This window comes from Lissotriton helveticus, chromosome 8, assembly GCF_964261635.1.
Source record: "Lissotriton helveticus chromosome 8, aLisHel1.1, whole genome shotgun sequence".
NCBI classification, from domain to species: domain Eukaryota; kingdom Metazoa; phylum Chordata; class Amphibia; order Caudata; family Salamandridae; genus Lissotriton; species Lissotriton helveticus.
In genome coordinates this window covers 1,398,989,617-1,399,013,423 of record NC_136069.1, presented here as the reverse complement: position 1 = coordinate 1,399,013,423, position 23,807 = coordinate 1,398,989,617, and positions in this window count along the sequence as shown.

Genomic DNA, 23,807 nt, shown 5'->3' with positions numbered 1-23,807 from the left:
TTTATGTAGATAGGTAAGTGCTTTCAACAGTGAGATCCTTTTTGTTACTTCCAGTTCATAAATTGCCGATTTTAACCAAAAAATCGTTTTAGTCGAAAAATGATCAAAATATACTACAAACGTGACGCCATGTGTCTTTATGCGGTGGAAGGCCCTTTGCAATGGTTGAATGGTCATCTTTCAGTTGTTTATTGCTGTATTTGGGTATTCAACTGGTACTAATAAGATGAAATATATTCCCAGACAATGTTCCAAGTGTAAAAATGACAAAATAATGAAGCTATGCTATCACTAAATGTTCTGCATTACTGCGCATTACTTGCATTTTATTGTCACATATTGTAGTGAACCCTGCTGCATAATTTGGACCTTCTGTGCCCCATAATTCCAAAGTCCTTGGTTTAGGCCTTATTGTTTTTTCTCAATTGTATGATTTATTGTTAATGCATAATGTGTGTGATGCAAAGGATTCCGACACTCTAAAATGGGACATGAAGAGCTAAAAAAGAATAAAATCAATAAAATGTTGGTATCAAAAGTGTAATTCGTGTGCATACTCAATCAGACTGATACAACTGACATTCTCATGGTGCATGCATGTCAATTTTAGACAGGGGCTGAATACAAAATGAAAAACATGCATCCATATGTAGTTTCTGTTAAGTTCTTACCTTTCTTTTCCCTCCATTGCATAGGCATCTAGGTGTTAAACCCCAGATAGCCCACAGCCAGGTTCCTACTGGAACAAAAGGACAGCTTATGGCCCCTTAAACTGGGTCATTGTTATAGCCCCAGCTGGAGTCTCAGATAAGAAAGTCCCTTCGCTGCCTGCACTTTGCTGCTTTGAATGGAGAACAGGCAACATGCAGGCACTGCTGAATGTGTCCTGATGTTGGCAAATTACACCGGGACACATTCAGCATGTTTCACAGGGGCCCAACTTCGTGGCAGTCGCAGCCGGTGCAGGTAAGAGCAGTGGGGCGGGGGAAGTCAACAGAATACAAAAAAATATATATTTTTTTAAATCACTTACCGCTGCATCGCTGAATCAGCGATGCGGCAAGCGCAAGGTAAGTGGTTTTATTTTATTTTTTTATTTATTTTCCCTATTCCGTCATCTGTCGACTTCCCACCTCCCCACCACTCTTACCTGCACCGGCCACGTCTGCTTCGTGGCAGGAGGATGGGGTCCACCCTGTAAAAATAGTAGGCGGATACTGTCCACCTGAGTGTACCCCCGACTTGTGCCCTGCTTGCAAGTCTCAGTGTTTGATGCTTCTGTCCCTGGAAAAGCCATGAATGCCTCAATCTCCATTACAATATACTTGTCGATAGATAGGCTAGTGGATGTATAGAACATCCTCCAATTGGAAGTAGTGACGATGACATAAGTTAGTGCATTCAAAAAGGGCTGAGAAAGTAGCACAACAGCTCGATATAAGCAGCAAAAACACACCAGTAGGACAAATGAAAGAACGAACAACTGAAATAAATCGCAAACAGCAAAACAGTATGCACACAGTTCTAGTCACCACAATTCCAATATTTTCACCCAAGAGGGTGAACATACTAATTTAATAAAAGTCACCATAAAAGAAATGTAATAAAGACAGTCACTGACACAAACATAGTGTCTTTCTGAGGGTATACAGGGAGGCAGACAATCATTGCTGAGTGGATCTGGAGTGATAGTGAATTAGTTTCACTAACACATTGTTGTCAGTCATGTCCATGATGATCTTGAGTTAATCAGACATGAAAGAGTCAATGTTTTTGGGAAATGCCTAAATGTATAGTATATCTTCTATGATTTTTCTTATTGATGGTATCCAGATATTAGCATGGGTAGAAATAGATTTTAGAATCTTGGAGTCCTTTTCGATTAAAAAGGGAACAAGCATACAATCTGACCCATGATGGACTAACACAAATGATGTAGAGATAGAAAACTTTGTGGTGGGTTGGGTTAGTGGACAGATCTTGCAGGTTGTGAATTTGAAAAGATCTTGCAGTCTTTCCAAAGTGAATTTCCACAGTAATTATATTACTGTTTGTTAGCATGCAATTGTGGGTTTTGCATTCAGAAATCTGGTGAACAGTTTTGAACTTTCTCTTGGGTGGGAGAGGCTATCTACTGCTTAAGTAGATGGTGTTGGATGGTGAGATAAACAAAGTGATTTTTAGCAATTCAAATGTGGAAAATACGATGAGGAGGCTTTTACTTCAGAGTCTCCTTATAAAAGATTGTCATACCACCGCTATGACTTAGTTTCCAATCCTCATGGATAATGGAAAAGCCATCTGGGACTAGTATGTACAGTACTGTCGTGTAGTTCTTATAAACCTATATAGAATCTGCACATTTATACAACATAGACTGTGGGATTGGTGCTCAGACTGATTTCAGACACCCCCACCGGGTATGTTTGCTGGTATACCAGCTGGCTCACAGTGTCACTGTAAACTCCTCTTACCAAGGAGAGAATAGTTCTTGACAACTATCAAACATGACAACCCTGTCCCATCAGGGATCGTGGAAACAGCACAGTACTTTTGCTGAGTCACTCATTCTCTCTTTGTCTCAGAGAGATATACAGAATAAACGGTGGGGACGTTTTCAATAAGCATTTATTGAACCAGCGTCATTCTAGTGTAAAATAGGTGTGCTGAAACACCATAAGACCGAAACAGATATAAACGATATTAGGCACCACCAGAGTAAATGGATGGTAGATTTCTACTATAGTTCTAAAACAATGGAGATATGCAAGCATATAAAAACATGATAATAATAATGAGTACTCCTACGATGCAACCCTAACTAGATGTACCTAAGTGTACCTAGCATGTATGTAGGTGTAGAGCCAAGAATCCCCATAGGCTGAAGTTAACTCCATTACCTGAAGTGAGGGACTGTGGGACACCTTCTTGCTCTCGAGATGGACACCCCGCGAGGGATGTCAGACCACTACGAGCTGGAGTGTCTGTGTGCAGGAACCTCAGCGTCTCTGCCATCAGCGTGTCAGCATGGAAGTTTTTTTCTCCTCTCTCCACCCTGGCAGAGATATGGTATATATATATATATTCACTGAAAAAACCATAGGTTATAGACCATATATAGTTAGGAATTTGCATTTACAAAACCTTGAAAATTCACTGAAAAAACCATAGGTTAGAGACCATATATAGTTAGCTGGACATTTTATTGACATAAAACCAATGAAATTCCATATATAGTTAGTTGCACTAACTATATATCGCGCACCCGCAATCCACTGCTGATGATGTCACATATTACATCATTCATGACATGGTCAGTGACATCACTGATGACATCACTGATGACATCTCAAATGACATCACTGATGACATCACTGATGACATCTCAAATGACATCACTGATGACATCATCTAGTGTCTGTGTGTTTTTGTAAAGTTTAAATATGTTTTACATATTGAAGAATGAGTGGATGTATGGAAGACTGAGTGTGTGTGTGGCTGGCTGGGAGGTGTGTGACTCTGTGCATATCAATGTGTACTTGTATCAGTGATTGTATAAGAGAGTAAGTATGTGTTAGTATATGTGTGAAAAGTATGGTGTTCTGTGTTTAACTGTATAGATGAGGAAATCGAAGTGTGATTGATTCTTCACAGGACTGACTAGGTGTATGAGTGCATATGATAGTGTTGTAATAATGAGTGACTGTATGTATGAGTGATTGTATGGGTGAATGAGTGAATGTGTGTGTAGACGTAGGAATCAGTGAGTGCGTATGTAGTAACTGGTATTGGTGTGTCATGATGTCATCAGTGATGTCATTTGAGATGTCATCAGTGATGTCATTTGAGATGTCATCAGTGATGTCATCAGTGATGTCACTGAAGTATTGTGTTCTGTGTTTAACTGTATAGATGAGGAAATGGAAGTGTGATTGATTCTTTACAGGACTGACTAGGTGTGTGAGTAACTCCATGGATGAGTGGCAGTGTGTGAGTGTCTGCATAGGTGTATGAGTGCATATGATAGTGTTGTAATAATGAGTGACTGTATGTATGAGTGATTGTATGGGTGAATGAGTGAATGTGTGTGTAGACGTAGGAATCAGTGAGTGCGTATGTAGTAACTGGTATTGGTGTGTCATGATGTCATCAGTGATGTCATTTGAGATGTCATTTGAGATGTCATCAGTGATGTCATCAGTGATGTCACTGACCATGTCATGAATGATGTAATATGTGACATCATCAGCAGTGGATTGCGGGTGCGCGATATATAGTTAGTGCAACTAACTATATATGGAATTTCATTGGTTTTATGTCAATAAAATGTCCAGCTAACTATATATGGTCTCTAACCTATGGTTTTTTCAGTGAATTTTCAAGGTTTTGTAAATGCAAATTCCTAACTATATATGGTCTATAACCTATGGTTTTTTCAGTGAATTTCATTGGTTTTTTAAAAGCTAATATCTATAGCTGTAAAATATATTCTTTATTACGTGACGTATCACGTAGCCATGTGAGACGCCTCATGACGCGTCGCATAACCGTGACGTATCGGCTCTGCAGCGCAAACAAAACCCGTAACGTAAGCGTGCCGGAGCACGCTTACAGATATATATATTTTTTTTAACCTTAATTAGACAAAATCCACACGTGCACATATCTTGAGGCCTTGCAAAGGCACATCAAACAAACAGTCCCTACAATTTTGCCAAGTTTGCTGGAAATCTATTCCCTTAATTTTTTTTTTACTGTTTCTCTTGGTTTTCCCCTTGTTACGCTTACCGGGACGCTACCCGGTACGTGAACCGGACGCTCCAAAAACACAAGATGGCGGACTCCCGCTACGCTGCCGGTTAGCTGCCCGGTTCGCGTACCGGGAAGCGCCTCTACCGCGAAAAATCGCGGGGGACTTTAATATCCCCCTCATCAATCCTAGGGGTCAGGAGGGGTTTACCTTGCCCCCTTTCCTTCATTTCCCCCTTCTTTTTTCACCACATCTTGTCCCAGGAACCTACCGAGAGACAAGATGGCGGCCGCTCCGGACTGTTTACAATGTTGACAGCTACGCTGCCGGTTAGCTGCCCGGTTAGCTGCCCGGTGAGCTGCCCGGTGAACTGCCCGGTTCGCGTACCGGGACGCGCCTCTACGGCGTAAAATGGCAAATTTTTTTTTTTATTATTTTTTGCCCCGCGGGGCACTTTAATATCCCCCTCATCAATCCTAGGGGGTCAGGAGTGGTCTACCTTGCCCCCTTTCCTTCATTTCCCCCTTCGTTTTTCACCACATCTTGTCTCTCGATCGTACCGAGAGACAAGATGGCGGCCTCTCCGGACTGTTTAGAATGTTGACAGACACCGGAGAGCCAATCAGCTTCGCTTCGCGAAGTTCCGTTACGCGTCAGGTACGCGAACCGGGGCGCTAACCGGAGCGCTGTCACAGATATATATATTTTTTTAAACGTTAATTTCTCAAAATCCACGGGAGCACATATATTGAGACATAGCAAAGGCACGTCGGGCAAACCATATCTACAATTTTGCCAAGTTTCATGTAAATCTATTCAGCCGTTCGAGCTAAAAGTGAGTCCAACCGCCCTATGGAAAAATGAATGGGAAAAACGCGTTTTGGGACCCCCCTTTTTTCTCGGCCCCCCCTTGACGAAACCCCCCCGAATTTTCAGGGGCTGCTCAGAAACAAAATGTGCCATTTTCCTGGAAATTTTAGCCAATTCCGTCCACAAACGCCAAAGTTATTAGACATAGAATTTTCAGAAATCCCATAGAGAAAAAATCCTAACTATATATACCCACTGGCTATCGCCAGTAGGTAATATACATATATAAACATATATAATCTGCATATCTATATAAATATAAATGCATGCATACATATACATATATGCATACATATGCATGTTATTTACATGAAAGTTTTAAAAACACTAATAAAAGCAAAGCTAAAAAGCCACCTCATTACAAACAGAATGGCTTTAACTTAAACGAGGGCGAGATCTATTGCATTTTCAATGCTTGTTTACTTTGGTTCTATCAAGAAGGCATTCAGATGTGTCACACATTTGCCATAAATTCTAAATGTTAGCACTCTAGTTGCTCATTAGATCACTGTAGTAAAGCTAGTGTTCACCAGGGAAGTCTGCTGCTAATCATGGTTTGCAGCCATTTTCCCGCATTTTTTATCCCGCAGACTTTCAGTCCGCATACCATTATCCCGCAAGGTCATTGACCTCGCATACCATTATCCCGCATTTTTTCAAAACGCATGTGCATTTATCGCGCATGCCTTTACAAAGAATTACGTTTTAAAGGCATGTATGGTAAATGCATTTGCGTTGTGAAAACCACGATGACGAGAGAGGTAAGTGGGTTTGTGTTAATTTTTTCGTGGGTTAGTGATTGTGTAGTGTAGTGTAGTGTTGTGTAGTGTAGTGTTGTGTTAGTGTAGTGTAGAGTTGTGGTGGTTGTTTAGTGTAGGGTCATGCTGGGGGTAGTGTTTTAGGGTTTAGGGTTGTGTTGTAGTGTTTGCGTAGTGTAGGGTCATGCTGGGGGTAGTGTTTTAGGGTTTAGGGTAGTGTTGTAGTGTTTGCGTAGTGTAGGGTCATGCTGGGGGTAGTTTTTTAGGGTTTAGGGTTGTGTTGTAGTGTTTGCGTAGTGTAGGGTCATGCTGGGGCTAGTGTTTTAGGGTTTAGGGTAGTGTTGTAGTGTTTGCGTAGTGTAGGGTCATGCTGGGCGTAGTGTTTTAGGGTTTAGGATAGTGTTGTAGTGTTTGTGTAGTGTAGGGTCATGCTGGGGGTAGTGTTTTATGGTTTTGGGTAGTGTTGTAGTGTTTGCGTAGTGTAGGGTCATGCTGGGGTGTAGTATTTTAGGGTTTAGGGTAGTGTTGTAGTGTTTGCGTAGTGTAGGGTCATGCTGGGGGTAGTGTTTTAGGGTTTTGGGTAGTGTTGTAGTGTTTGCGTAGTGTAGGGTCATGCTGGGGGTAGTGTTTTAGGGTTTTGGGTAGTGTTGTAGTGTTTGCGTAGTGTAGGGTCATGCTGGGGTGTAGCGTTTTAGGGTTTTGGGTAGTGTTGTAGTGTTTGCATAGTGTAGGGTCATGCTGGGGTGTAGTGTTTTAGGGTTTTGGGTAGTGTTGTAGTGTTTGCGTAGTGTAGGGTCATGCTGGGGGTAGTGTTTTAGGGTTTTGGGTAGTGTTGTAGTGTTTGCGTAGTGTAGGGTCATGCTGGGGGTAGTGTTTTAGGGTTTTGGGTAGTGTTGTAGTGTTTGCGTAGTGTAGGGTCATGCTGGGGGGTAGTGTTTTAGGGTTTTGGGTAGTGTTGTAGTGTTTGCGTAGTGTAGGGTCATGCTGGGGGTAGTGTTTTAGGGTTTTGGGTAGTGTTGTAGTGTTTGCGTAGTGTAGGGTCATGCTGGGGGTAGTGTTTTAGGGTTTAGGGTAGTGTTGTAGTGTTTGCGTAGTGTAGGGTCATGCTGGGGGTAGTGTTTTAGGGTTTAGGGTAGTGTTGTAGTGTTTGCGTAGTGTAGGGTCATGCTGGGGGTAGTGTTTTAGGGTTTAGGGTAGTGTTGTAGTGTTTGCGTAGTGTAGGGTCATGCTGGGGTGTAGTGTTTTAGGGTTTTGGGTAGTGTTGTAGTGTTTGCGTAGTGTAGGGTCATGCTGGGGGTAGTGTTTTAGGGTTTAGGGTAGTGTTGTAGTGTTTGCGTAGTGTAGGGTCATGCTGGGGTGTAGTGTTTTAGGGTTTTGGGTAGTGTTGTAGTGTTTGCGTAGTGTAGGGTCATGCTGGGGGTAGTGTTTTAGGGTTTAGGGTAGTGTTGTAGTGTTTGCGTAGTGTAGGGTCATGCTGGGGGTAGTGTTTTAGGGTTTAGGGTTGTGTTGTAGTGTTTGCGTAGTGTAGGGTCATGCTGGGGGTAGTGTTTTAGGGTTTAGGGTTGTGTTGTAGTGTTTGTGTAGTGTAGGGTCATGCTGGGGGTAGTGTTTTAGGGTTTAGGGTAGTGTTGTAGTGTTTGCGTAGTGTATGGTCATGCTGGGGTGTAGTGTTTTAGGGTTTTGGGTAGTGTTGTAGTGTTTGCGTAGTGTAGGGTCATGCTGGGGGTAGTGTTTTAGGGTTTAGGGTAGTGTTGTAGTGTTTGTGTAGTGTAGGGTCCTGCTGGGGGTAGTGTTTTAGGGTTTAGGGTAGTGTTGTACTGTTTGTGTAGTGTAGGGTCATGCTGGGGGTAGTGTTTTAGGGTTTAGGGTAGTTTAGTTGTTTAGTGTATGCTAAAGGCATATTCGTTCTAAAAGTTTTCGTTATTTTAATTTGCGGCCTAATAGTACATGCAGGATTTTTTTTGCGGACTGATGGTATGCGGGATTTCGTCATATATTCGCTAATCATACTTTCTATGGCAAAATGAACCCCCTCATTTTGTTCCTTTTTAAATTAAATGTTTTAAGAGTTACCACTTTATTCCAATCAAGATGGCTTCAGGTGTGCCATACCTTTGTAATAAGTAGGACTGTTAGCACTCTAGTTGTTCTTTAGAACACTCTGGGACATTCTGTCATTGGGCTATAGTTGGGCTACATCTGGCTGATATTTGGGCTACATTTGTTTTTTTTTGTCTCTGGTGGCCATCTTTGGGCTACATTGGGCTACATTGGGCTACATTTGGGCTCCAACATATATATAGCCCAATGTAGCCCAATATATATTTTTCAAAGTTAATTTTCGTAAAAACCACTGGAGCCTATATCTTGAGACATAGCAAAGGCACATCGGGCTACCAGTCCCTACAATTTTGCCAAGTTTGGTGTAAATCCATTCAGCCGTTCAGGCTAAAAGTGAGGCCAACCGCCCTATGGAAAATTGCATGGGAAAAACACGTTTTGGGACCCCCCTTTTTTCTCGGCCCCCCCTTGACGAAACCCCCCCAAATTTTCAGGGGCTGCTCAGAAACAAAATGTTCCATTTTCCTGAAAATTTCAGCCAATTCTGTCCTCAAACGCCAAAGTTATTCGACATAGAATTTTCAAAAATCCCATAGGAAAAAAATCCTAACTATATATACCTACTGGCTATCGCCAGTAGGTAATATATATATATATGCATTTATGCAGTTATGTTAAAATTGCTCTATTGCACTTTATTTGTATATATGGATTTATCCAGAAATTCTACATTGCCCTTTGGACCAATTTGGTTGAGATTAGATTGTGGTTTCAATTAAATGTTTTCATGACACAAGTGTTAAAACTAAATTTTCGTTCTATCAAGTTGTATAGTATGAATTGTTTTAGTAGGTCATGATAAGTGGTCCTGTGGACATAATGAATCAAATATATATGTGCAATATTCAATTGACTGTTTTGTTACCATCACGCAGTCTGTTTGCTATGTCTATAGCTAGCTTGCTAAACATGTGACCGGAATGGGAAGGGCATATTATTTAAAAATGGCTACAATCAGTCACAGCCTTTATGTGATCAAGGGCGCCTGAGCCCGAAACGCGTCATCTGTCGTATGCTGTTGAGGAGGTTGTAATAAAACATCTTGCCTACAAAGAAGTGGTTCGCTTCTCCTTCTTCGCCGCCGAGGTCTTTGGTGGAGGTGGACGGAGTGGTTTGTTTGATATATATATATATATATATATATATATATATATATATATATATATATATATATATATATATATATATATATATATATATATATATTCACTGAAAAAACCATAGGTTATAGACCATATATAGTTAGGAATTAGCATTTAAAAAACCTTATTTTACTCACACAAAACCATTGAAATTCCATATATAGTTAGTTGCACTAACTATATATCGCGCACCCGCAATCCACTGCTGATCATGTCACATATTACATCATTCATGACATGGTCAGTGACATCACTGATGACATCACTGATGACATCTCAAATGACATCACTGATGACATCACTGATGACATCTCAAATGACATCACTGATGACAACATCCAGTGACTGTGTATTTCTGTAAAGTTAAAATATGTCTTACATATTGAAGAATGAGTGGATGTATAAGTGTCTGGATGAAGGATTTAGTAGGTGCGTGACTGACTGTATGAGTGAGTGATTAAATGTGTCTCACTGAATGCATGGGTTAGTGACTAAACTGTCTTAATTTGTGCATCATTATGTCTGTTGTTCTGTAAACTGCTGCATGTGTTGATCATTAGCTATACGAGAGGCTATATGTGTTATTAATTGGTTGCCCAAGTATTTCTATGGGAGATTGAGTTTGTGTGGGGGTGGCTGGAAGGTGTGTGACTCTATGCATAGATGTGTGAGCAGTTTATTCACTAGGTGTATGAGTTCAAGAGTGCATGTGGAAACAGCTACATGGGCAGTTGACTGTGTGCATGAGTGTATTGATGAGTGAATGGATATCTCAATGCTACATGTCATAGTAAGTACATATGTAAAACACAGTACATGTGAGAGTTGGCATATATAAATAACTGTGCATGAGAGCCACTGAATGAGTGAGTGGTTGTATCGATCATTGTGAACTTGTATCAGGGATTGTATAAGAGAGTAAATATGTGTTAGTATATGTTTCAATAAGTAAGGTGTGTTTAACTGTATAGTTGAAGAAATGGAGGTGAGATTGTTTCTTTGCATGACTGACTGGGTGTGTGAGTAACTCCATGGATGAGTGGCAGTGTGTGAGTGTCTGTATACACTGAGTGTATCTAAGGTTATATTAGAGTCTGAAGAGGTTTATCGTATTAGCACAAGAATGATGTCAAATGAGATGTCATCAGTGATGTCATCAGTGATGTCATTTGAGATGTCATCAGTGATGTCATCAGTGATGTCACTGACCATGTCATGAATGATGTAATATGTGACATGATCAGCAGTGGATTGCGGGTGCGCGATATATAGTTAGTGCAACTAACTATATATGGAATTTCAATGGTTTTGTGTGAGTAAAATAAGGTTTTTTAAATGCTAATTCCTAACTATATATGGTCTATAACCTATGGTTTTTTCAGTGAATTTTCAAGGTTTTGTAAATGCTAATTCCTAACTATATATGGTCTATAACCTATGGTTTTTTCAGTGAATTTCAATGGTTTTTTAATAGCAAATATCATAAGCTGTCGAATGTCAAGTACGTGGTAAGTGAAAACATTTTCGTGTTTATGCACACTGATCTGCTTTGAATGGTGCCCCCCCCCTCATTTCTATTAGGAGTACTCTCTCTTTGCAGATAGTGAAAGGTAGTTAACGCAGGCGTTTGCCCCCGTTGTAATCCGTCGTGCCTGCTTCTCTCTCCATTTGATTGATTGTTATCCAAGTATTTACTGTTTTAGAATTAGTTCTCTTTGGTTCATTCTCTATTTACAAACAAACACAGAGTCGCAATACTCTGTTTAGTCTTTGCAGATAACGAAAAATCGTGTAAAAAAAAAGAAAAGGAATCTAGCAAAATCAGTAGGCCACTAATGGGATCTCTTTTTGACCTCGCTAAAATAGAAACATTAGGAACAACCCCTCATGACAAATACAAAACTAGTGAGATGAACTGAACTCCACACAATGATGGCTGCAAAACAGCTCGGCTCCGCCACCCACCCCGCCCAAAATAACGATAAAGAACGGCTGCCATGATTGGTTGCGGAATGACCACGACGGAGCTACGAAATGGTGCTGCTCTCATGCTAACCCCAGCTTCAGTCTGAAACATCCAGAAACACTGTAGACTACCAATTCGATCAGTTCCGGTAGCGCCCCAATGTAACCCGGTAGAGAAGAACTAGCCCTCCCCTCTTTGACTGATGGTTCTTGTTGCCTGTCCCTTCTGTTGCCATTTAACAGAACTATTTAGCCTGCTGAAAGGGGTTGTGTTCCGACCGCTGGTTGGTGGAGACATTTTGACTATATTCTGTACCTGCGTTGTCGCGTAATGCGTCATATGACGCGCCGCGTTAGCGCATCCGGAAGTCATCCGGGGCGCGCAGCGCGTAACGTAAGCATAACAAGTCATGTGACTTGTTAATAAAACTTTTCATTGGTTCATTTTACTTTTCTTATTGTAATGATGAAAGGCTTGGTCATATGACCTAAAAATTACGCTTTTCATTACTTCCGAACATTATTTTTTCTTAAATATATGTTATAATGTTCCAGGCTAATGTACTTTCCCGGAAATTTTACAACTGTCCTGCAAGTAAAATATATTCTTTTTTCGAGAAAAAGAGCGTTTCTTCGTCCCATGACGGAGCCGTTGAGCAAAAGAGGGTCGACCTGCTGTCTTAGTCGCCGATACGCCTGAATATGAGATTCTTATCGATCACTTTATGTTGCAGGAATAGAAAACACAACAGCCCTTGACCATTTATCTTTACTGCGTTCCTTCGTATTATACCTTTTACCCTTCATGTAATTGGTCTGCTTTATTTCACTTGCCTTTTAATGATTCTAAAACAGTCACTATTATTAAAAACTTTACCAATGTATATACTACTACCATGTTTTCTTTTAAAAACCTTTATTGTGAAAATGTCATTATACAAATACGAGCCTATAACCATGTGGGCCTGCCACAGAGCAAACTGTAATCGTATATGATGAATAGACATTTACACTGTAGAGGAACGTAACGGGCGGGCCATTAGGTTGCAAGAACTAAGGTGTCTAACAGTTACGGAATCGGTGGACGTACATTTTATAATTAAAATACGACAGGGCCAGTTACAATAAAATTATCTAGATATACATTTGCGGGCAAGTATCATGGGTGACGTTAATTCGAACTTTCAACAGTACAGTAATCAATAACACATCAGAACTTAATATCAATAGGGATGTCGAAATAGTCAATCAATTCTCGTCCCCGCCCGCCATGTACTTCAAAACTGCATACGTATCTCGTGATTTCAAGGTTCTGCAACCAGTACACAACAAGGAGTTACGAGTCCCATTTATTCCGGCGCCATTTTGGGCGAGGACGGGCAGGTCCAGGATATAGTCAAAATGTCTCTACCAACCATCGACTATGATGATGTTCATATGCTGTATTTATTAGAGTAACACTCATCTGTCCACATGAAATTAATTTGCCACAATCTAAACATGTCATTTTAATCTTTCCAAAGTTCTTCTAAATATTTGGGACCGTTTCCCTTGCCTCTGAAGCTCTCAGTGCCACTTCTTTGATGAATGTACTAGCAGGTCAGGGGTTCTCCTCCAAATCTCTCTTTTATGCAGCACTATAATTAATTGGTGCCACCTCTCCATATGACGATGCATGGTATAGTTACCACAACTATATTTTTTTTCGGTTCCTCTGGAGAGTTCATCGTGGCAGATGAAGCGTGTAACGTACCGGGCATTTACCTTTTTTTGCCTGTACAGGAAAGGAAAAAAAAATCGAGCGTCCGAGTTCTAAGGTGTCCCAGGGCCATTTTAGTGGACCAGGCCCAAATCCAAAGAACAGGCCGCCATTTTGAGAGTCCTCTTGCAGCCGCCTGTCGCTGTAGCATCAAGAGCAGCCGAAACTCCGCTGAATGGCAACTGAAACGGTAAAGGGGCGCCCCACTACAGCAGACGAGCCTCCACCTAGGAAGGCCCATTCACGCCGGCTCCCCCCCCCTTCGGGCACCCCACGCCGTTATTCGGAGCAGTATTGTAGGATGGCCACACCAGTGCGGCAACTTGCTAGACATCACCTCGGTGGTAACCGAATCTCAACGCCTTGTGGTGTCTTCTATTCAAAAAACATTGTTATGCTGCCTTCGACCTATTCGCCGCAAGTGCGCACACAACTCAACTGCATAGCTTGCTAGACACCACCTCGGTGCCATCCGGATCTTGGAATGTCAGCACCTTTTGGTGTCTTCTCTTCAGAAAATATTGTTGCGCTGCCTTTGGCCCCATTCGCACATCAGTCCGCTACTGACGCCATCTCACAGGCTAATGGGGCGCCCCACGCCGACTTTCAGCATTGTAGGATGACCACACCAGTACAGCAACTTGCTAGACATCACCTCGGTGCCATCCGGATCTCGGCGCCCCACTGCAGATGAAGTGCCTCTCAACTATGAAACCACCACGGTGACATCCGGATCTTGGCGCGTTGTGCTGCCTTCGGCCTATTCGCACATCGGTCCGCTACTGACGCCATCTCACAGGCTAATGGGGCGACCCACGCCGAGTTTCAGCATTGTAGGATGACCACACCAGTACAGCAACTTGCTAGACATCACCTCGGTGCCATCCGAATCTTGGCATCTCAACGCCTAGTGGTATCTTCCATACAAAAAATATTGTTACGCTGCCTTTGGCCCCATTCGCACATCAGTCCGCAACTTAGACATCACCTCGGTGCCATCCGGATCTTGGCATCTCAGCGCCTTGTGGTGTCAGTCAGAAAATATTGTTGCGCTGCCTTTGGCCCCATTCGCACATCGGTCCGCTACTGACGCCATCTCACAGGCCAACGGGGCGCCCCACGCCGACTTTCAACATTGTAGGATGGCCACAGAAGTGCGACAACTTACTAGACACCACCTTGGTGCCATCCGGATCTTGGCGCGTTGTGCTGCCTTCGGCCTATTCGCACATCCGTCCGCTACTGACGCCATCTCACAGGCCAACGGGGCGCCCCACGCCGACTTTCAGCATTGTTGGATGGCCACACCAGTGCGGCAACTTACTAGACACCACCTCGGTGCCATCCGGATCTTGGCGCGTTGTGCTGCCTTCGGCCTATTCGCACATCGGTCCGCTACTGACGCAAACTCACAGGCCAACGGGGCGCCCCACGCCGACTTTCAGCATTGTAGGATGGCCACACCAGTGCTGCAACTTGCTGGACACCACCTCGGTGCCATCCGGATCTTGGCGCGTTGTATTGCCTTCGGCCTATTCGCACATCGGTCCGCTACTGACGCCGCCTCACGTGCCAACGTATTTTCTACGCATTTTATACCCTATGCCGCATAACAGGTCATGTGACTTGTTTATAAAACTTTTCATTGGTTCATTTTACTTTTGGTTTCCTAATGATGGAAGGCTTGATCATATGACCTAAAAACAACACTTTTCATTGGATGAAAACTTTTTTTTTTTTCCCAAACGATGAAAGCCCCACCTTGTTTCTGGATGTTTCAGACTAAACTGGCGTCAGCATGAGAGCACCACCTTCTCGTAGCTCCGTCGTGGTCATTCCGCGAGCAATCATGGCAGCCGCTCCCCACCAGAAGCCTGCACGAGTCGGGGCCCCCAAAACTTTTGATGAATTCTCAAGGCGGAGGGACGCTTTCGAGAATGGGGTCCAAGACCTAGCAGACAAGCGTCCGATTTCCAAGGTGTCCCAGGGCCATTTCAGTGGACCAGGCCCAAAAAGGAAAGAGCCTGCCGCCATTTTGAGAGTCCTGTGACAGCCGCCTATCGCTGCACCGCAAGAGTGGGCGCAACTCAGCTGAATTGCGGCTTTTGACACAGTGGACCAAAAACGGACGGAATGGCAACTGAAACGGTAAAGGGGCGCCCCACTACAACAGATGACACTCCACCTGGAGAGGCCCGTTCACGCCGCCTCCCCCGGGGCGCCCCACGCCGTTATTCGGAGCAGCATTGTAGGATACCAAAACCAGTGCGGCAACTTACTGGACATCACCTTGGTGCCATCGTTCTGCTGCCTTGGAACTATTCGCACAACAGTTTGCTACTGATGACCCACCGCCCGCGACGCCCCACGCCGTTATTTGCTGGGTGGCAACTTACTAGACATCACTTTCGTGTCATCTAGATTTCGGCGCGTTCTGCTGCCTTGGAACTATTCGCACAACAGTTTGCTACTGATGACTCACCCCCCGCGACGCCCCACGCCGGAAATCTGGACGTTGTGCTGCGTTGGGACTATTCGCACAGCCGACCGCTACTTCGTTGTTTTTCCCTAAAAATGTTTATATGTTATTACTATTTTTGTTTTCTTGTATATATTTATAAATTATTAAAGTTTTATAATCTTACTACTTTGTCGGAGTGCTATATATTTTTAATGTGACACATAATTGTAAAAACTTTGATGTACAAAGAGTCATCCCTGGAATCTTCCGCTTCAGGCTCGGTCCCCTCCCCAATCACAATACAGGATGGTTTTCAGATAATAGCAACGCTTCTGCTGTGACGGATCTCATCGAGTGTGGGCCTTGATCTACTATAACTCCTTTGAAGAGGGGTGATTCTTTACAGCTGGGGCCATAAACTACATCTGCAGGGCTAGCTGATACCCTAGGACCAGCCTGGACAATCGGACACAGAGGAAAAGGAGTGTCAGAGGGTGCGGTAGTGAATAGGGCGAAAGGGAGGTGTCGGGCGGGCACAGGGTGTGATTCTCAGGGAAGAGCAGCGCAGATGGGGGGAGGTTTATTACCCATGCATAAGACAGAGAGCGGGGGTGACCACTGCCTGGGTGAGATGCTTGCGAGGGTGGGGAGCCATGCTAAGGATCGACAGCGTGCACAGAGTGGGTCTGGTCAAGGCATCTAAAATGGCTGCCGTGCACGACAAAAGTGTGGCATTTGAAAAAAGACAATATGGCGCAGACAATGTTTTTCAACACTTCCTGATTTCCTTCGAATCGAACGTTAACAGACGTTGGGGCATATTACCAAAGTTAAGCGATATTTATCCCTAACGATGCATTGCAAAGATTTTTTTACCGTCAGAAATTATCGCAGATAAACCTTGCTATTATCAAGGTTTATCGCAAATACGATAAAAAACGACCGCAATGCATTAATATCGCTGAAAACTCAGCGATATTCATGCATTACCGAGCTAATGCTCTTAGCCATGTTATCCACCTCCCATTGGATAACATGGCTAAGAACTGCTCAGGGCAGCTGTTACTTTTTGGAGATATTCGCGCTTATCTCGAATATTTCCAAAAGTTGATAATAGGAGATAGCGATGTTAGCGACTGTTTCCAGTCGCTAACATCTTGGCATGCCCACTTTGCATGTCATTAGTGATAAATATCACTCACATGCAAAGTGGGGCCCAAGATGGTCGCTATCTCCTACTAGCCGTCGCTAACTGGTGTTAGCAACAGCTAGGTAATACAGATATAATTTTATCTCCGCGAAGCGGAGCGCTGTTACAGATATATATCTTGTTTTTGAACGTTAATTTCTCAAAATGCACTGAAGCACATATATTGAGACCTAGCAAAGGCACATCGGGCTACCAGTCCCTAATATTTTACCAAGTTTCGTGCAAATCCATTCAGCCGTTCGATTATTATTATTATTATTTTTTTTTGCCCCGCGGGGCCCTTTTAAAACCTCCACATCAAACCTAGGGGGTCAGCGAGGATCTACTATGCCCCCTTATGGTCATTTGCCCCTTCGCTTTGGCCTCCTCTTGTCTCTCGATCCTACCGAGAGACAAGATGGCGGCCGCTACGTACTGTTTGGAATGTTTACAGACACCGGAGAGCCAATCAGCTTCGCTTCGCAAAGCTCCGTAACGCGAAAAGTACGCGAAGCGGTGCGCTGTTACAGATATATATCTTTTTTTGAACGTTAATTTCTCAAAATCCACTGAAGCACATATATTGAGACCTAGCAAAGGCACATCGGGCTACCAGTCCCTACAATTTTGCCAAGTTTCGTGCAAATCCATTCAGCCGTTCGATTATTATTATTATTTATTTTTTTTGCCCCGCGGGGCCCTTTTAAAACCTCCACATCAAACCTAGGGGGTCAGCGAGGATCTACTATTCCCCCTTATGGTCATTTGCCCCTTCGCTTTGGCCTCCTCTTGTCTCTCGATCCTACCGAGAGACAAGATGGCGGCCGCTACGTACTGTTTGGAATGTTTACAGACACCGGAGAGCCAATCAGCTTTGCTTCGCAAAGCTCCGTAACGCGAAAAGTACGCGAAGCGGTGCGCTGTTACAGATATATATCTTTTTTTGAACGTTAATTTCTCAAAATCCACTGAAGCACCTATATTGAGACCTAGCAAAGGCACATCGGGCTACCAGTCCCTACAATTTTGCCAAGTTTCGTGCAAATCCATTCAGCCGTTCGATTATTATTATTATTATTTTTTTTGCCCCGCGGGGCCCTTTTAAAACCTCCACATCAAACCTAGGGGGTCAGCGAGGATCTACTATTCCCCCTTATGGTCATTTGCCCCTTCGCTTTGGCCTCCTCTTGTCTCTCGATCCTACCGAGAGACAAGATGGCGGCCGCTACGGACTGTTTGGAATGTTGACAGACGCCGGAGAACCAATCAGCTTCGCTTCACAAAGCTCCGTTGCGCGAAAAGTACGCGTCCTGGAGCGCTGCCCGGTCCGCTGTTACAGATATATATCTTTTTTTAAACGTTAATTTCTCAAAATCCACTGTAGCACATATATTGAGACCTACAAAAGGCACATCGGGCTACCAGTCCCTACAATTTTGCCAAGTTTCGTGGAAATCCATTCAGCCGTTCGGGCTAAAAGTGAGGCCAACCGCCCTAGGGAAAACTCAATGTTAAAAACACGTTTTGGGACCCCCCTTTTTTCTCGACCCCCCCTGGACGAACCCCCCCCAATTTTCAGGGGCTGCTCAGAAACAAAATGTGCCATTTTCCTGAAAATTTCAGCCAATTCCGTCCACAAACGCCAAAGTTATTAGACATAGAATTTTCAAAAAACCCATAGAGAAAAAATCCTAACTATATATACCTACTGGCGACCGCCAGTAGGTAATGTGTATATATATATATAAATATATATATATATGTATATATAAATATATATATATGTATATAAATATATATATATATATATTACCTACTGGCGGTCGCCAGTAGGTATATATAGTTAGGATTTTTTCCCTATGGGATTTTTGAAAATTCTATGTCTAATAACTTTGGCGTTTGTGGACGGAATTGGCTGAAATTTTCTGGAAAATGGAACATTTTGTTTCTGAGCAGCCCCTGGAAATTGGGGGGGGGTTCGTCAAGGGGGGGCCGAGAAAAAAGGGGGGTCCCAAAACGTGTTTTTAACATTGAGTTTTCCATAGGGCGGTTGGCCTCACTTTTAGCCCGAACGGCTGAATGGATTTCCACGAAACTTGGCAAAATTGTAGGGACTGGTAGCCCGATGTGCCTTTGCTAGGTCTCAATATATGTGCTTCAGTGGATTTTGAGAAATTAATGTTCAAAAAAAGATATATATCTGTAACAGCGGACCGGGCAGCGCTCCGGTTCGCGGACTTTACGCGTACCGGAACTTCGCGTAGCGAAGCTGATTGGCTCTCCGTTGTCTGTCAACATTCTAAACAGTCCGGAGCGGCCGCCATCTTGTCTCTCGGTAGGATTGAGAGACAAGAGGAGGCCAAAACAAAGGGGCAAATGACCATAAGGGGGCATAGTATATCCTCCCTGACCCCCTAGGTTTAATGTGGAGGCTTTAAAAGGGCCCCGCGGGGCAAAAAAATAATAAAAATTTTTGTTTGTTTTTTTGCGTGGGTAGCGCCCGGTCCGCGAACCGGGAAGCGTTCTGGGCAGCGTACTATAATGAAAAATGAATGATAGACTTTTCAAATACTGTATGTTAATTGATTGTTGGTTTTGTTGATTATTTTTTTATTTTTTTATTTATTAAGCAATTATTTATTATTGTGATTGTGTTTCAAAATTTAATAACATTTCTAACATTTAACTAGTTTATGAATTACTTATAAAAATGATTAAAGACTCAAACAATTTTTTTATTTTACATACAATTTTATTTTTCAGATTGTTTTTCAAAATTTAATAGAACGTCTAGCATTTGACTGTCCGATATGTCCTCTTGTTGAGTGAACATAAGTTCCCACATTTGACCGTCATCATAATGGAGTAAATGATCGACAGATTCTACACATTGAAGTAATTCATAGTCCCGTGACTCATCCATGAATTCTAAGTCATCAATGGGTTCCATAACTTGTTCATTGTTGCTGTCCAGAACAATTTCGAAGGAAACATTCTGCTCACCTTCCATTTTATTGCTGTAATTTGCATAAAAAATAAATATATCAGTAGTGATAGGACACTGTTGGGTTTAAGTTCAGACAGGTATTTGTGAGTTTATAACAGAGAAGTAATCTATGGGCACTGTATGGTTTCAGGCATGAAGTAGTACTATTAAAAAGTGCCTGTGAAGAAGCCTAAGTAAATTCATAATTATACCACAGAAACCTAAATCAATCCATAATTATAATAAAGAAGCCTTTCTCAATGTCTAACTCTTACAGAGGGATAGTATATAACTATCTGAAAATGTTTTCAAATTTATAAAATAATATCTCACCTTCTAAAAACAAGTTTAAGTTGTGAGTGAAAATGATCTTGCAATGTAATTCAGGAAGTAGTAGTCAAAATGGCTGTGTTTCTCTCTCTTTCTTTATATATATTCAGGTACATAACCAATCAAATGTCAGGTAAAAAAAGTAGAAAATGAAAGTAACATTTTCATTGGTTGTCAATTCCAACACTTCAGATGTGTTTTGAGAAGTAATTTACCTCAGGGTATTTAGAGAGGTCTACAGGCTAAATGGTTAAATGGAATTCCAATCAAATTTGTGAAAATGGTAGGGATTGGTATGTAGTATGAGCTAATCTATATTTGGTGAAATTGTCTCCAGTGGCTTTTCTGTAAATTACTTTCCCACCTTTTTTGATGGTGCGCTTCCCAGGGAGCGACCCGGTATGCGAACTGTTGAGCGCCCCGGTTCGCGAACCTTAAGCGTTACGGGAGTCCACCATTTTGTGTTTCGGTCGAATTAAGATACAAGATGGAGGGCAAATAATGTTCAGAATGGGTAGAAGGGGGCACGGTAGACTTATCTTGACCCCCTAGGTTTTCTGAGGGTGGCTGAGGAGGCACATATGTGCGAAAAAAAAACATTTTTTTAAAAATTTATCGAGGTTAGCTCCCGGTTCGCGTACCGGGTAGCGCCCCAGGGAGCATACTTTTTTGAAAATTAGTGAAAAATGTTAGAGTAAAATAATAATTGTGAGTGATCAGATGTAGGGTAGCTCTGAGAAGAGCTTTTGGGTTTATGGTACATTTAGGTACTTATAAGTAGGTATCAATGCACAGTCTTAAATTCAGAATGAAAATTCTGTTGCCCTCATCTGAGAAGTGAACTCCATCTCCTCTGTAGATATCTTGCATGTAGTAACGCAAGTTATTGTTGTACATGGAGCCCATTCCATGGTCTCTCATGTAAGCTGAAACAGATTTGTTTACATGCTTCCTCGACTTCTCAATTTGTGGACAAAATTGGTTTGACCACCTCCATTTCTGTCTTTGGCATATATTTGAATATACCAAGGCAGTTTGAGGAAAAAGTGCCATCAATTGCTCAAAGGTGTCCTTTAAAAGCATTTCCAGACCTACCCCAGTCAAAGTGCCCAAATCATTACCTCCACAGTGCACAATTAACAGGTCAGGTTTTGGCAAATGCATAAAGGTTTTCACCAATGGTATCAATTGGTGACATTTTAATCCTCTGTGGCCAAACCACTTAATTTCCACATCTTGTAAATTGAGGTTAGGTAAATTTCTGTTCTTAGCATACCTGTGAGCCCAGTGGATATAACTATGTCCAACAATCCAGACAGAAAACATGGTGAGAGAAGGTTCTGCTGCAGTCAGATGAAGTGTGGCAATGAAATGGCAGTTGAAAAAAGGAGAGTTTAAAATGAAAAAAACTGTGGAGTTTCTGTGTTAATGAAGCAGTAACAGTGATTGGTGGATTTTGATTGCTGAAAACAGAAAGTTAGGGTGCATGGATGAGTTCTTTGAAAGATGTATTTTGAATGGTCAATAAAAAATCATTAAATGAAAGATTGCAGTGGATACGCAGGTGCACTGAGAGTTCAGAGTTCAATTGCAACATTGTTGTGTGAACTTGCAAACACCAGAGGTCTTCCAAGAGGTGGTTGCCATGCATAAAAGGCATGAAATGGCAGAGGGGGGAAGGGTTTTCATTTGAAAAAAAGTGAGGGAAGAGTTTTGATTGGGTGACATGAGAGATATGTGTGAAGAATTACAGCATTTCTGTGCTTTTGATAGCTGCAGACTCTGGAGTGCATACCTTTTGCTCTGCTGAAGACAAATTGGTGTGTTTCTGAGACTGTTTTCAAACTCAAAGTATTTGCTAAGGTGAGAAAATATTTCTTTAATTTAGATAGAGAATAGTGTGCTTTAAGGAGAAAATTATGAAGAAAGTTGTGTTTTTCAAATGTTGCTTTGTCTCAAGTGTTTTACAAATAGATTTTGTTTCTTTGAGAAAATGTAATTGGAGAAAATGTGAAGTATTAGTACTGACAGGGTGTTTTTCTGCATAGGAGCTGTGGAGTCTTTTCAAATTATGACTAGAAAATCGTTTTTGAGGAAAATTAATGGTTATAATATTTCTGACAAGGACATATGCTTCTTTATAATGCAATTGACTGTCTCTGATGTTATTTTTCCCATTTTAATGTAAGACCTTTCTCTGTGGCGCAAATTGCTTGTAAATATGCTCCCACCTGTGCATGGCAAATTTAGATTTTGAATGTTTGTGTTACATAGCCATGTTAAAAGTGATACAAACATGCTGCAAAGGCAATCAAAAAACGCTTTTATGTGTCTTAAGGACATTTTAAGTAATTTTCCCATGTGCAGTGTTTTGAAATTATGATTTGAAAATCGTTTTTGGAGAAAAGGAATTGTTTTTAAATTTATGACAAGGACATAATGGTGTATGCTTCTTTATAAGGCAATTGACTGTCTCTGATGTTATTTTGCCCATTTCAATGTAAGACCTTTCTCTGTGGCGCAAATTGCTTGTAAATATGCTCCCACCTGTGCATGGCAAATTTAGATTTTGAATGTTTGTGTTACATAGCCATGTTAAAAGTGATACAAACATGCTGCAAAGGCAATCAAAAAACGCTTTTATGTGTCTTAAGGACATTTGATGTCATTTTTCCCATATTACATTAAAAGACCTTTCTCCGTGGGGCACATTCCTTGTAAATATGGTTACACTTGTGCATGGTAAATTTAGATTTTGACTGTTTGAGTTACATAACCATGTTAAAAGTGACCCAAAAAAATTGCAAAGGCTTTCAAAAAACACTTTCATGTGTCTTAAGGACATTTTAAGTAATTTCCCTGTGGGCAGTGTTTTCAAATTATGACTTGAAAATCGTTTTTGAGGTAAAGGAATGTTGTTAATTTTTATGTGCGCCATATGCCCCCAAATTTCTTTTTCAGGGGTGCAGCAGGGTGTTCTTGAGACACCCCTGCACCTTTGGAAAAATTCCTAATTTGCGATGAGCTAATTGCTAATCGCAAATTGCACCTTCATTCCTATGGGCATCCTGGCCCATGGAAATGAATGGGTAATTTGCAATTAGCAATTTGCTCATCGCAAATTAGGAATGGTAAAGAATCGCTATTTATTCTTTAAAATTCGCTATTTTGGAAATGCAAAATAGTTTGATGATACATATGGCGGTTGATCTCTAACAAGATAAGAAGCTTAGGGATACATTTATGATGACTGGCGCAATGAAGTGGACATCACTTACTTCATTGGTAGAGCTTTACATGTATTATCTCCTCTGTATTCTTCATCAAGCGTAACTTTAATCTGCAATCCTGAGTAGGCCTCACCTTAAACAAACCTCTGGATAGGCCACACCTTATCGTCATCATGAATTAATCATTTAAAATGCTAGGGACAGATTTATGATAGGTGTATGCCTCTTTTGCGCCACTTACAAAAC